The 14,617-nt window shown below is 35.3% G+C and overlaps 1 protein-coding gene across 2 annotated transcripts in view; it reads left to right on the plus strand.

Moving 5' to 3' along the window:
- LOC150108580 (latrophilin Cirl-like) overlaps positions 1–14,617 on the plus strand; it is a 780,008-nt gene that overhangs the window by 230,265 nt on the left and 535,126 nt on the right. For both annotated transcript variants that reach the window (XM_090416024.1, XM_090416028.1), the window contains exon 2: positions 9,569–9,658. The gene's annotated coding sequence lies outside the window, so the exon portion shown is untranslated. The remainder of the gene's footprint in view (positions 1–9,568; positions 9,659–14,617) is intronic.

Raw genomic sequence — 14,617 nt, forward strand, 5'->3', positions numbered from 1 at the left:
TTTTTTTTCTCTTGTGTGCTGTAATAAACGAGGACATTTTACTCGGTAAACAAAGAAGGGGGGGGGGGGAATTAATAAGCAGCGTCGAACTAACGAAGAGGTTTTTTCTTATCTTAATATTTCGTTGCACTTTTTTTTTATAAGCTTTCAGAATGGGGTGATTAAAAAGATGAGTTGAGGAAAAGCAAAGCTTTGGCCACGTGATGGGATGTATTTTTCAGAAACGTGTCCGTGGCATTATTCTACTCGGAAACGCCGTACGGCAACGTTAAAGCGTTCCTTTCATTCAATTTCCCGGGAAATATGCATCTCGAAGGCAATTTCTTCTGTTTTTATGATATTGGCTGCCATAAAGACTGTGAAAGTACAACCTCTCATAGAAATTTATGAAAACCCATTTTCTACCTCCAGCGACGTTTCATTTTTTTTTCCATTATTATTATTTTTTTATTTTGTATTCCATCCTGTCCAGTGTGGCCAAAAGCCTAATATTGATAGTTATGGGTAAATAGAGAGGGAGTGCAATTGTAAATCAAACAGTGACGAACAACGAACTGTTATTGTTTTGACGCCTTTCGGTGGAAACTTAATGATCATATTCTTTTCTTAAATCGTCCATTATTTCAGGTAAAAAATATAATAAAAGAAGAACTACTTCAAAATAAAACAGCAAATACGGCGTGTAGATTATGTTCGCATAAATTATTGGGAAACCTTTGGATAATTGTGGTGCTGTAATACGAAAATAGCCTCATTCGTCAAATCCCAACTGTTTCCCTCCCTCCCTCCCCTTACACACACACACACACACACACACACACACACACGCTGTAATTCCATTCTGCAGTTTTTCCTTTACTTCAACAGAGTACCACTTCTGAAATGTTAGGAACAGGAAGCTCATTCGCTGGGTTTTTTTTTTTTTTTTTTTTTTCCGGAACTGCCCATTTGTTTTCCCCCCCGTGAACTGTATTGTTATTAAGGAGTTATAACTTGTATAGAATTGATCTTAATAATTCAGGAAAAATTGTCTTATTACTATAATTTCTGACTGATCACAAAAATCTCCTGTTTGTCCTGAACACAAATTTTTTACATAAGTCACTTTAAAGCGGATTGGCTCTTATAAGAGAAAACAGTATGTTGCCTTACATGGTTTAAAATGTGAAGTATAATTTTGTGTGTGTGTGTGTGTGTGTGTGTGTGTGTGTGTGTGTGTGTTTGTTTTCTCCGGTCAGTTTAGTTTTGTAGAGAAAAAACACCGTATCAGAGAATGAAAGAGAAATTTACCACTGTTCTAAGAGATCGTCTAACTCACCTTCAGTTGAAAAGTCCACACAAATGTTCCTCAAGTCCTAGTCGAGATTAAAACTTAACTCCTTCCAACCAAACACCGTGTTATTCTTCTAACTGCATTGCGGAGGCTCTTTATCGACTTAACGGATTTTTCACATTCGAAGAACATAATTTTATACAAACAATCATAAGATCTTTTGTTGTTGTTTATTTTAGGAATCCTGAAGCTGATATTGAGTCGCTCAGCCAGTGACTGATATAAATTCTTTCCGAAGATTTTCAATTAGGTTTTCATCAAGGAACTCCCCCAGGTGAAGGGTAGCTCGTAATACTATACCTTGTTAGTTGGTAATCTTTTTTCTGCAACATCAATTCAGGATATTTGTTGTTGCTGTTTCCTATCTCTAAGCAAGATCGGTGATTAGAAATTTTTTTTCTTTCCTGGCGGCTTCATTTACGTGTATTAATGAGACTTTGCCAGCCACACCGTGCTTTTAGTTATGCAATACCTATAGGAATGAAAAAATATGTCGTTATCCACAGACGTTAGCATCTTTTATTGAATCTGCATCAATTTAAAATCTTCTGTATCCATCTCGGAGCGCATTATTAAAAAAAAAAAAAAAAAAGTTTTTTCATCTATTTTTTAATGCGAAGAACTTAAAGGAAATCCTTTAAAAGTAGCTAGAAAAGATACCATATGAATAATGCGTTGCCTTTGATTACGTTTAATTCTCTATAGCTCGCTACCACATTTATAACAATCATTTGGTAATATGAACAATAACCAACAAGTTATTAGCATTACAGTGACAAGCTACGTGCGCACAACAACATTATAATCGGGCAATACACGCCAGTGAGATGGTATTATTGGGTGACATATTTTTAGAAGCTGACAGTCGAACGAAGATGGGGACAGTCTTCTTCAAATTAGAGTAACCACGGTTTGTAATCTTTCCGATTTGAATAAAACAGACGAACCAATATTTTGAGTCACTGATGACGTTTCATTTATCGCTACTTTTCGTACAGAAATATTCATGCTTTGTTGATTTCTTCGTTTGTTCGCAGTAGTACTTTTCACTGTCATCAAGCCATTTAACTCTTCACTCACATTAAACCCCCTCAACTGTCTTTATAAAACCAGCGAACTTCCCTCAGGTGCATAATGGCTGTGATTTTATCTACTGTCGTTGTAGAGAACCATTGAAATCTAGCAGTATATATACTTTTAGGGTTTCTTTTACTGTTGGTAGCTAGCGCCCTCTATTCTTGTTTTCTACGAACTTTTATAAACTTATCTGAGGAATGATGTATTTAATCAAGCAACCTCTTGAACTCCTACTAGGCATTGGTTTACTATTTCAGTATCATGAGAGAGTTTCGTTTCATCTTTTTCGCTATGATATAAGAAACTCAATAACTAGCACACGCGCCATCCAATTGAAAGGTTGTAAGTTTTGAATAGCATCTGTTGCTGAACAAGGTTTCCTTTAAAAGATTTGAGCTATTTGTTCGTTGATTCTTTATAATTGCTTTAGTGTAAATTGCATCAAATTGACCTATAGTATATAAATGTGAAAATCAAAATAAATAAAATAAAAAAATAAATACTGTAAGCATTAAAAAATAACATCATTGAAAATTAAGAAGTAAGCCAACTAGAATAATTTTCAACGAATATTTTAATTGGTCTTTCACAATTAAGACGTTCGAGGTAACTGCATATTAAATAAATACAAAAATTTATTGCTCGCATAAATTATGGAAGCAGCTACTCAACTGCCTCTACCTCATCATTCCTCGTATATTTATATTGAAAAAAAAAAAAAAAAAGAACGTGTATATAAGTATAGAATTGAGCAATGTTGTGGCTTAATATTTTGTACTGAAGAACGTTAGGAGTTAGCTCATAATCTTGTTCATTGTCTCGTTGAGTCTGTTTATTTATTTTTTCTTGTTTTTACCATTGACAGCAAATGAAAAAAAAAAAAGTCTTCAAACAAGCCAACTTATATATAATTCGGTTAACTATGAAAGACGAGCCGCATTAGGCCCGCGGCTCACAGATGTTTGTTGTTGTTAAGAGACTGCGTTTGCTCGCATTGTGAAGTTCTTTTTCGTCGTCGGTGTCTGTTTTGTCAATCAAGTGAATGTTCTTAGATCTGTCTTGCAGGAAGGAGGAAATTCTCGTTTCCAGGGTTGGGAGTGGGAAGTAAGATACCCTCACTTAGTTGTACTTTTGAAAGCCCTGTGGAACATTTCTATTTTAAGGATTGGAATTGAAATCGCTCCACCAACAGGTGATGCACAGAAAAACTACTGAGCGTTTTACAGTTTCCGAAGACTAATTTAAACCCATGGAATAAACACATAATAATAAGAAGATTTGTTCTTCTTTGCGAGTCGCGGGCCGAATGCGGCTCGTCTTTCATAGGTAACCGAATTATATATAAGTTGGCTTGTTTGGAGCATAGTTTTTTTTTTTTTTTTTTTTCAAATTGAAGGTGAGTCAGCTCGTCAACACATCAGCCACTGTATTCGTCTCGAATACAGTGGCTGAAGTGTTGCTTATGCTCCCGAAAACTTCGTTTATCATTCCTTAAAAGAGCAACCCGGATAGCGCGCGCGCGCACACACACACATCAGCAATTAACGGATATAATGCGATTGCCTAATAGCCACAGTTGCTTCAGCGTTTATTTCATCGAAACCCAATCCAAATGCGAAGTTTCTTGAATGACTTGGACTACTGGCTGTAGTGTTGTTCAGGAAGATGAGCGCCAATGCGGAGAAATTTTGCGACGATATCGACTGTGGAAAATGATGTGGGAAAACATGATCACTATGTCCACGTTCTTTCGTTCGAAGGTAAGCATGCTAAAGGAAGAATGATCAAATATCCTCGAAAAGGGGAATGAATTGGCCACCAACACGCTCAGTCACGTGCTTTATACATAAAATTTCCAACTGTTGTGCAAGCAAAATAGTTACCACTTTAAGAATTGGAATTTTCATAACAGAAAAGCTCATTTTCCGACGTACAATAATAAACACTCATCCCACGAAACGCATTGATTACCTTAATATCGGAATGGACTCTCCTTCTTTTGACATGCGCAGAAGTGTCGAAGGGTGTCGCATCTGTGGACGTACAGTAAATCTGTATGTGTGTTCGAGAGTTCTATGAATACACACACACACGTATATTCGTTAAAATATTATTAGGTTACTTCATTTTAATCTTTTATTTTATTTACCCGATAATTTGGAAACTAAAAGCAAAAAAAAAAAAAAAAACGATTAATAACGAAATTTTTAAGGATAGTATGAAATATCCAAGTAAAAGGATGGCTAATACCCCCCCACTCCAAAAAATAATTAAATTAAATTAAAAATAAATAAAATTATTTTATTTTGGGTAAAGTTATTCTTTATATCAGTATGTGTATTTGGATTTCAGAGTACTTAAAATTTCCTTGGGAGGTATGTTTGAAAGGCAGAATTAAGTCTTATGCTTTTGTTTAGTTTATGTACAACACATTTACTAAACAAATCAAATAAAAAAATGGTCATGACTTTGTTTTTTGAAAATTAGATTTCAAAAGTAGCTAAGTATTAAAATAACCGAATGAAAACAAGCTGATGTCAAAATATCTTGCATCCGAGGAAAGAATCGATAGAAACAAACAAAAAAAAAAAAAAGAACGAACTTGATGTAGAGAGAGAGAGAGAGAGAGAGAAAGTTGGATAACCGAAAGAGATAGAAAATTGATTTCTTAGTATACGGTCATAGGCAGTATACAGTCTAACAACTCGACGAAAAGTTGGCCAACACACACTCGCATAAGCCCACCTTGTTACACCATCCGATTCCAGTGGTCCCCTAATACGGTTCAGACTATTTGGGAAATGGATTTACACGATCCATTTGCGCATGAAGATAAGCGGAAATTCTCTTTTCCCCCTTTGCTTACTGAATTCCACAGGCAAGTTCGTGGCAAACTTGCAAAGCCTTTTCGTTAAAGAGGTATTTTGAAAGTATCGTCGAAGGCAGACAGAGAAGGGTCTTTGTTCTTCAAAGGGGACCTTTAGGCGAAGATTACCTCGGTATAACTGCACGCGAGTCTGCGCTTAGTTATTTTATTCGAACATTTCGCCTCTTCCACTTACTTCCACCTTCCTGTAATGCACCGTTTCACCTCTAGGCTAAGCGCAACTTATAAATCAATACTGAGTTAGGCTTAGCGTAAAGAGAACAGTTGTTTCCTCCGAATCTTCCAGTTACTTGCCCACTTTCTTTTTCTTTTTTTTTTCTATGGGTTTTAAAAGTTTTCCTTTCATTTCCCCTGGAAGAAATCTGCTAGAATTCTATTTCTTAGAGAGAGTTTTTTTTTTCGAAAAGAATTTTTGGTTTATCAAGACTCTTGTTCAATATATGAACCTATAATAAGATTTACAATTCGAATATTACTACTAAACAACATGGAAGAAGGATTTAAATTGATATGCAGCATCGTGTGAAGCCTTTATCAACTGTAGTTTCTGGTAGAGTAATGTTCGTACAGGTGGCCGGATCACCGTACGTGAGCAGTTTGTTAAAAGTTCAGCTTGCGTGTGTATATGTACTCAACAACTTTTACCTAAAGGAAGTTGCCATTAATATGGCAACACGTGGCCAGTGATCTCCACATTCTTACATGGTAACAACTAACTACTAGCCTCCCCCTCCACCCCGTTTTCTAAATTAACCACACGCATAGATTCCTTAATCAGATTCAAGAAATGTATTCAGATAATGGAGGAGAAACAGGTGGCTAATTCATACACGTTTCTCGTCTTGTCTACAATAACAGACTGGATTCCTTGCTCTGCTGCTGCCTTGTTTGAATGCATTTGCCCAAGAAGATATTCCTTTCATTATTATTGCGAATATTAATAAACATGGATGTTACTTTTAAAGCAGAATTTGTTTGTAAATATTAACACTCTATTTGTTTTTATTTATTTTTTCTTCTAGTGTCAATTTTGATGTAAACGATGCGATCTTTCATTTCAATTTTCATTCCATTATACAATGGTATACATATCAATTTATTCTTTGTGGCAATTCCGATTTTTTTTTAGGTGGCGTGTGGCTGGTCTGCTTGTTTTAGAAGAGAAAAGCCTGTAACCTCTTAGAAAATTTGTAAAGAGTTTGTAGACAGTAATCTTGGAGGGAGGAGGATCGCTTCTGTGGTACAATATTCGATTATTTGCATTACTTAGTCTCAGAAGGGGGGGAGCAGCAAGTTCCTTTTCCCTCGTGCTACAAGTTTTGAACATGCAAACTTTTCCCACTGTCATAATAACGTTTGACAGCCCCTGTAAGTCACCAAGTTAAGCTCCTACTTCCTTTTAATAATTAGCGGGCGACATCAGACATGGATTTTTAGGAGCTCCTCGTTTTTGATAATATCTCGGCTTTCTTCGAGTATTTCTCATTCTTATTCGCGTTTTCTTGCCGAAAGCGGATTTAGAAATGTATCTTTATGGCTTGTACTAACAAAATTGCATTTTACTTCGTTCATCCCAGCCAGTGAATTGTACTTGAAAATATGTCATCAAGAAGAGGCGGTTGGTTTCAATGGATTGCGTGCGTGCGTGTGAGTTTCAATGTATTGTGCATGACTAAATTATGGTTAAGATGCCGCACTCAGCAAACGAATGCGTTTTCATTAACTATTCAAAGAACTGCGTGTTTACAATTGTCTTCTTACTGCCATCTTAAAAGCTTTGGTTTTGCGAGAAAGGTTTAAATAAGAAATCAGCAGTTGCAATCATGCCCCAGTTTGGCTTCTGAAGCTTTAATAGCACATCAGGCTTAAATTGCAACCTTCCACTTTCCAGGGGATGCATTATCTTCCCCTCGTTTTTATTACTTGTTTTTTTTTTCATGCAATCTTTCAAAACTTTTATTACCATCCTTTCTTTTTTTGTCTTATAATTTTCGCATTTTCTTGGTAGCTTCATAAGCAAGTGAAAAAAAAAAGAGGAGGGGGGGTAAAAAAAATCAAGACTATGATTAAGAAGTTAGTAAAAAGAATGTCCTCCCACTCAGGTTTTAAATCTTTCATTCTTCGTTGGAGGAGGCTAATCAAGAAACTTGTTATCCCAAAAGAGGAATCGCATAGTATCACCTTCTAAACTCTAATTCTTTGGAAGTAAACGCGAATTATTTTTATTTTCTCTCACGTAACAAGAGCTGTGATCATTCTTCACGGACGGGTTCCTTATCACCATAATTAGAACAACATTTTGCTTGTTGAGGTCCTGCCCTGTTACTGCTTTCTCCGGGATTATAGTGTTAGTGTCGCCATCTGGTAGCGTCATTAGAGCGGGAGATTTCTTTTTTTGCTATTTTTTTTTCTCATGACATTCGGCTCTTGTGACGTCACTTCCCTTTTTCTTTTATTTGTGTTCGACATTTTTTTAGGTTTTTTTTTTTTTGTTATATACTTCATTTTCTTTGAGCTTATATGCTGACGAAAGAAAGAGTCAAACTAGTACAGAAATAATTAGCTAACGTGGGTATTGTTGCAAGAGAAAAAAAAGAATCAAATCACTCTTCTGTGGTTCCAAAACTCGATGAGCTTTTCTTTCTTCTTTCTTTTTTCTTTTTTTTTTTTGCTAGCCGTTAGAAATCTCTCGAATTAACACCACAATCTGTAGAACATTAATTTCGTTTACTCTATTATTTCGCTTCTACTTTCTTCTTTTATTTTTCTGACAATTTCCTCGTAGAATTCTTTTCACTCATTAGACATTAAGAAAATTAAAATCATCATTCAATTAGAGTGTCAAATGTAAAGCTGATAATCGGATTGCAAGAAATATAAAGAATCAAATTTAACTTTTTTTTTAGCTTTCAAATTACAATACAAAAGTGAATTTTAAATCCGCTAATTAAGACTAAATATTAGACTACGAAAAATTGCTACTTCCCATGAATTAAAAAGAAAAAAACGGACTTTTTTAAAGGAATTATAGTTTTCACTAGAAGCTAATAAAATTACAGTCAACACTAATTTGCAAAAATTACAGGTTTTTTTTTTATTGTACAATTTTTTTCTTGTATTACGAGTCAGCCCAAAGCGTTAAATAGAAAGAAGATTTTATAAGGAGCTTGACTACATTTTTATTGGTCACTAGATTCTTGTTTCTTAATTCTTACTAAGAACTTGTGAACTAGGTTTATCAACCTTAAGAATCATTGGGTGTCTAAAACTCTTTAAACTTGTCGATCTCATATAATCGCATTCCTATTGGTTGGAATAACTATGATGTATTAATAGTTTTGACCAATAGTTGGGATTTAATATGCAGGAATAAAACGACTATCTGGAATAAACGCCATCTATAATAGCGATGGGAGAATTTTTGTCCCTTTTTTTTTACCTCTTTAAGATGAATATTGAGCAGTGAAAAACTACAGAGGATTAAAAGTATTATGACAAGCCGGATGTGTTGGAAAAGAAGTTAATGTTACACCTTCCAGAGTGTGTTCGAATGTCACATAAATTTCCCATTTAATTACAGTCCTACTGGAAGGATTTATATGGAAGGAAAATAGAACTACGCTCACGCATCTGCAAACCTCCAAATACGTTAGCGAAACGTGCATCAGGAAAAGAAAGAAAGGGAGAGGGGGAAATCATTAATATGCCGTAAGGTATAAACGTGGCGCTAAAAATCTCCAAAGGTCAGGGTTTCTTGTTTGGAAAGTTAAAGTCAGAAGCTGCGGAGTAATTACCTCCTATTGCATTGAAATAAGTGCTCAATCATTGGAAACGGAATGCTATTTTAGACATACGATCCAACACATGGGAAAGAGGGATAAAGAAAATTGATCTGACACCGTGTTCCTCTCTAAATGTATCTTTAAGTGGTACGCTGAACAGACAACGTACTTGTGGTATATTTAGTGACAAAATTCACGTTTGCTCTTGTTGATTTAAGTTATCTGATCGTACATGCATCGCGTATGTGCAAGTTAATACTTGTCTTCAGAAATATATTTGAAATCAATGAACTTTAGTTCATTTATAAATATTAAAATATATATATATATATATATATATATATATATATAGACTATACTTTTTTTTTTCAAATATTAATCCAGTACTAGAGGTTAAGGTTTTTAACGAATTAGTGTCATGTGTAAATAAGATGTTAAAAAGAGAAAACGAACCTATTATTTATTATTTTAATTTTATATTTTTGACAGTTGGGGAACCATGGGGAACACTTCTTGAAGAGGGATGTTACAGAGAACAAATATAGACTTGAATGAAGAAGGATGACGAGAAGTTAGTCGGTGAGTTTGAAGTTGGACTCATATCTACTGTATATTATCAAAAAAAAAAAAAAAAACTACAAGAATAGCTGCGTCTTTTGTTGATAAATAAATATATATATATATATATATATTTTTTTTTTTTATGGATTAATTCACGCTTTATATTTGTATTTCATCGTTTATCCTTTCTTAATGTACGTCCAGTTGTGAACTCAACTTACTATTTATCCTCAATACATACTTGGGATTATTTTCACACACTAATAATTTAATACTTTAAAAAATTAAAACAGTAATTACATTATCGAATTAAACAAGAAAGAGTTTAAGGTTTAAAAGTAGAAGATTAAATCGAAATAAAACCAAATTTCAAAAGAATTAAGTGCTGTAGCATTTCACTTATTAGCAGAAATTTTCAGTTTCAGAATTAAATTTAAAAATACAGCAATATTACGTATTTTTAAAATTACTTTTAGTGTAAGTTTATCTTATTTTATTTTATTTATTTATTTTTTTTTTTTTAAGTATAAGTTAGTGTACGACATAAACGGACACTAACTACTATCAACGCCATCTGTGGCCTACCGAAGGTATCTTTTTTCTGTTAAATCGAAAGTTCTCTGGCCTATTTGCCTGTATGAAAAACCCGAGTTCAGGAGGAAGAAACCCTGCCATCTTCAACCATATGCAGGGCCATATTTTCTTCCTTCATTTTATAGTATACGACCAAAGAATAAAGAAATCCCCTCCACACATTAGTTTTGAATAAGTTGAACATTAACTATGTTGTAGCGATTATGTAGGAATAACTAAGGCCATAGTTAAGCGCGTTGTGCATGTTACTTGGGCATGTTGTGTTCCGTTTTGTATTTTGAGAGAAAAAAAAATTAGTTATCTTTGTATAAAACTGACCAAATTCATTTAATAGTCTTTATAATAAGTGAATATTCCTTGAATCGTAAACAATTTCCCACTATTTTATAAATCAAAATACATACAATCGTTGTTCTTTTTTTTTTTTTTTTTTTTTTGAAAATTCTCCAACGCATTAATTTTTCTATAATGATGGAGCCGGATGGTAGAAACTATGCATTGAAGAATGGGAGAATGTAATCCTTGATTATGAACAGTGATTACATTTAACTTCTTTCAAGTAAGTGTTCAGAAAGCCTATTTGCAGAGCATCGTATGTAATTAATTGGTTTCAATATAAGCACAATTGAAAAATGTTCGTTTGCCTTGTCTCTATAGAAAACAACTAAAGGTTGCAGTTCGTAAATATTTACGAAACGGAAATGGAAGATGCTGTGCACTTTATTTTTTCTACAATACGGAAGAGATATGCTTCATATATCTGACGTGACTTGTCGTGTAGGCTGTGGGTGCATCGAAGAAGCAAATAAAAACCCTGTAATATTCCTCTGCAAACAGTATAATTATTCTCGAGACAGCTAATCAAACCGAACTTGGCACCTTCACGTGATTCGGAACATGTTTTTCCTGTTTTGCAAGTGGAAAAATATGAGTTGCTAAAAAAAAAAAAATAATAATAAATAAAATAAAAATAGTTCTTTAAGTGCGTTACGGTAGTGCCCACTATTGCTTTGCTTCGTTCGTAGGCAAACCTCACCGCACACCTCTTTCAAGCTTGCATCGCATTATATAAATATTGCTTCATACGAACATGAACACAGATGTGAATTTTAAAAAAAAAAAAAATCCATTAATAATAACAGCAGTACGTCCTGTACATGCGTAGAGCTCGTGTATACAGCTGCCTGTCAGTGTTTTCGGGGAAAAAAAAAACGAACATGCACACTTATAAAAGGAGAAGAAAGATATCCCTCGTCGAAGTGAAATGGGACCTCTATAGAAGCCTGTATAAACTTTTGATAAGCCGTATCCAATGACATCCGCCCCTTATTTTAAACCGCAATGTGCATGACATAATATACAAGGGGGTCCGATCCGCCTTCCTGTGTCACCTCGCGTGTTCTGTATTTCACGCTTGCTATCGGACCAGTAAAGAAACGACTTTTTGCGTACGCGACACTCCTACAGTACCAAATGAAAGGACATTTACGCATAACATAAGCAGTGTAAACGCTCATGTTAGACGAAGCCAGCTGTAGTCGATGTCCTGATCACATTCTTTGTTGTCACCACAAGCGTGTAAATATCCTCGAATCGTGTTCTCGACCTTCCTCCGACACGGTGTTACTGGTGAATGACGAACCAGTCGAACACACCATAACAACAACAGCCAACCACTAGTTACGTCGTCTTCCCCCTCCCCCCCCCTTTCCGTGAAGCTCTGACCCCGCGAAAACACGGTAGTTTACAATAGTTCTAATAAAGCGTTCTTTTCAGTCGTTGCCGCTCGCTGACTTCTGCCCAGAAGGTCGGTGTAGACGCTTCAGTCCTTTTTTTCAATTGTCGAATGCTCAGCCGCAACCAAATTCATTATCCAACGTCCAGCCAACCTTTTGGATAGAAGAAGACGGGATTCTGGGAGGGGGGGGGGGGATGTAAGAATAAAACCTACGGGGGAGCGTTCTTTTTACAGTATGAGGGGACGCGCCTAGAGTTTCCACCCTCATGTCACGGAAGCAGTTGAAAGAGGATCAATTTATCATGGTCGGGTCCCGCTGGGTCGTCCTGGTGTTGGCAGGAGACAAAAGCAAAATGCAAGGACTCTGCCCCAGTCTGCTATGTCTGAGACGTGTCACGATGCTCGCCTTTTATTCTCTCTTTCGCTAGCTCTCTTCCGTCTAGCTTGTGTCTCGCAACTCAGCCAGCCACCGACAAACACCCACCTTAAGAATACATTCCTATACCTTCGTTGAGGTCCCCTTAAATGTTAGTCTCGTCACCAGCTAAGATTTGGCATGGAGACAGCAATGTACATAATAAAGAACAAACTTCGATAAATAAATGATAAAGGAAAATCTATTTGGGGCAGGTGGTGCTTCATTGTATGTAGGGGGTCAGACCCATCAACCGTTCTTATCTCTTACCGTAGCTTGTTATCCTGCTGACAGCAAAGAACAGTTTAAATATTATCCTGCACAGACTTGTGTCATGTTTTTTAGATGTTTATAACCTGGCAAAGTTTTATGTTTTCCTATTCATCTTTTTTTTTTTCTCTCTCTCTCTGTTACTCGCTATTATTTTTTTGATCTCAAGATATTCAAATAATCCAAAAGTCCAGACACGGTACAGTTCAAAAAAAAAAAAAAAAAAAAAAAATCACGTGACCTTGTGAACAGTGTACTGAAATATGATAGCTCTTTACAGATTTACTGCAGGAAATAACATAAATGTTGAGGTTTATTACAATTGGATATTATATTTTTGTTATACACTAACAGAAATAAAACAATGTCCCGTGTATTCTTGAGGTGAAATACCCAAGCAAGAGCTAAGTGGTGTAATACCATCTACGTCTAGTTAGAAACCTGATTTTTCCCCCACAAAATATTCCTCAATGATAAAGTAAAAATGCTGCTACTTAAGTTTTTTTTTTTAATCATTTTTATAATTCTTGATGGCAGTGGGAACTTAAGTGGTTTGTGAGGATACAAACCACTTAAGTTCTTCTACTTGAAGAAGAGTGAATCTGCCATGATGGAAAACTTGCAAGAATATTTTTGTGTTTTTCCGTAAAAGTGCTTAACGTTAAAGGCTTAGGATGCGAAAAACTAATAGGAAATTCTATTAGGTGTTGCTTTTTTCCACTAGCACATTTGTAGAGGATGTTAATAGCGAGAATTTTAGGGGGACGAAGGCACTCGACCTTAAAGTACAGTTTTTCCTCCTTTTTCATATAAATTATGGAAGAAAAAAAGAAAACCAAATGCTTGTTTATTAATAACAGAATCCGGAATTTTGTGGCCTAAAATATTTTCACCTTTTGTGTGTGTGTGTGTGTGTGTGTGTGTGAGAAAGTTAGTTAAAAAAAAAAAGGTTCCGAAGCCATGCTCTAGTGGCTATCAAAAAGAATTAATAGTTGCTTAGAACAATAAAGAAACAGACGACCATTTTTTTCCTTCCTGGATTCATACGTCACTGCTGCATATCTTTCTACTAAGCTCTTTAATTAAATAGTAGCTAACAACAGTGACACTTTTTAGGAGAGAGAGAAAAAAATCAGAATAACAAAAACAATACGTATTTTCTTATATTACTGATCCGAGACACATTGGTTAGCAACCTCGCAGACAGCACTGATTGTATCCAAAAGCTATTTTTTGTATGTGTATATGGGCGCCACTTCAAAAATACAGATATCAATGCATGCAGTTAATAAGCCTAATCACGTGACAACTAAAAAAACTAAAATAAAAAAAAAACAATAAAAAAAAACACAGAACCCAACTAGCCAGACGTTTTCTACTACTACATGAAATGCGTAGTTAAAAGTTTGTCGTAAAAATAAAAAAAAAACGCCAAACATATTTTTAAAACTAGAAATAAAACAAACAACAACAAAAAAAAAGCCAACAAAGTTTGTGCGCTAAATTCATCAGTGTTTTTCCGACTATGTCTTCACCAACGTCTTGTCGGCAGGCAAGACCATTAGTGTTGAACGACTAAAGAGAAGGGAGCGAAACACTTACTTACACGAAGTAGTTAGAGAAGCAAGAAAACAACAAGAAAATTTAGAAGGTTCAGTAAATCACTAACGCGATCTATACTTGAAAACACGATGAACTGGAAGACTCTGTTAACAGAGACAATGAAAAAGGGGAACGAGAGTACAGTTAGGCGGATAATTTTTTATCTTCCAAAGAGGCTCATTGTAGCAACTACAGAATCTTACCAACGGTTCTCATTGGAGTGGCCATTTTACATTCTGTCCGTTGTTTTAAGACAGATGAGTGAGTAATAGACAATGAATTCGAAATCAGAGTGAAAGGGAAAAGGGCACCAGTAAATTGCTGAACTTTGCTCACACGGAGTTTTAAATGTAATTAC

This window comes from Typopeltis vanoorti, chromosome 3, assembly GCF_054136105.1.
Source record: "Typopeltis vanoorti isolate ZY-2024b chromosome 3, IOZ_Tvanoo_1.0, whole genome shotgun sequence".
Lineage (NCBI taxonomy): Eukaryota > Metazoa > Arthropoda > Arachnida > Uropygi > Thelyphonidae > Typopeltis > Typopeltis vanoorti.